The sequence below is a fragment of the Grammomys surdaster genome, unplaced genomic scaffold (assembly GCF_004785775.1).
Source record: "Grammomys surdaster isolate TR1022 unplaced genomic scaffold, NIH_TR_1.0 126115, whole genome shotgun sequence".
Lineage (NCBI taxonomy): Eukaryota > Metazoa > Chordata > Mammalia > Rodentia > Muridae > Grammomys > Grammomys surdaster.
In genome coordinates this window covers 3278639-3279774 of record NW_021620923.1, presented here as the reverse complement: position 1 = coordinate 3279774, position 1136 = coordinate 3278639, and positions in this window count along the sequence as shown.

Below are 1136 nucleotides of genomic sequence, written 5' to 3'. Positions count from 1 at the left end.
ATGCACGGGCCCCAGGAGGACCTAATTGAGGACTGCCTGAAAGACCAAGGATTGCTGGTGCAGACAATGCCAGCCAATCAGGAACTGGTGTTTAGAAGAGATGCTTTCTTGAGACCAATCGGGGCACCAGTGGATGGTTTTAAAGGAGCTTGCAGCAGTGTTCAGATGGGCTTGGTGCTGTGTTGCTCACCTGCTCTCAGAGTCTGTGTCATTGACTCCATGCTACCTCACCTCCAAATCCTAAGGGCAGGTAGGGTCAGGTGGTGAGTATTCCAGGTCACAGGCAACATCATAAAAATAGTAAAAAGAAGGAAATTATATAAAATTCTCAGTGTTGTGTTTTGAAAACATTTCTTGATTTCTCTTAAAGGAACTATGGGGAATGACAGAATTACCATTGTTTATAAATGTCATGTATCCTGAAGGAAAGTAGAAGAATAAGAAATATAGTTAAAAAGCAAGAAAAACGGGTGTTTTATAATTATCTAGCTGATTCAGTGCAATGGTACTGTCCAAAATCACATTCATAAATATAAGGAAATTATGTAACTCTTTTAATCAACTAAAACAGAAACCATATTTTTCCTTATCAAGACATCATCTGTTTTTTAATAAATTATTGATCCAAATAATCGCACATCAAAAGTAGGATGTGGTTTTGTCTTTTGTAAGGAAATTTCTGTAAGGAAATGCACCTTAATGTAATCCCTACTTTTAAATATGACAACAAAATTGTGTAAATAATATTCACCAAATATACTGTAAGAAACATACACATTAACCAATAAAATACTTCAATTGGATCTTTACTTTCAGATCAAAAGTTACAACTCTATTGCATTATATTTACAATTGAAACAAAACAAAACAAAGAAGCAGACACCAATGGGGGGCAACTTTTATTGCATGCTAACATTTGAGTAAAGAAAATTCCCAATATTCTCTGGTTCTCATTGCTTCCTCCAGGCATGTGCTTTAATATTATGTCCATGCTTTATTTATTTTTGTGTCCCCAGTGCCCATCTGACTTGTGCGAATGTCAGAATAGGTCTATGTGAATGCTAAATAGTTTGCCCACAGTCCTGAAACAGAGAGAGAGAGAGAGAGAGAGAGAGAGAGAGAGAGAGAGAGAGAGA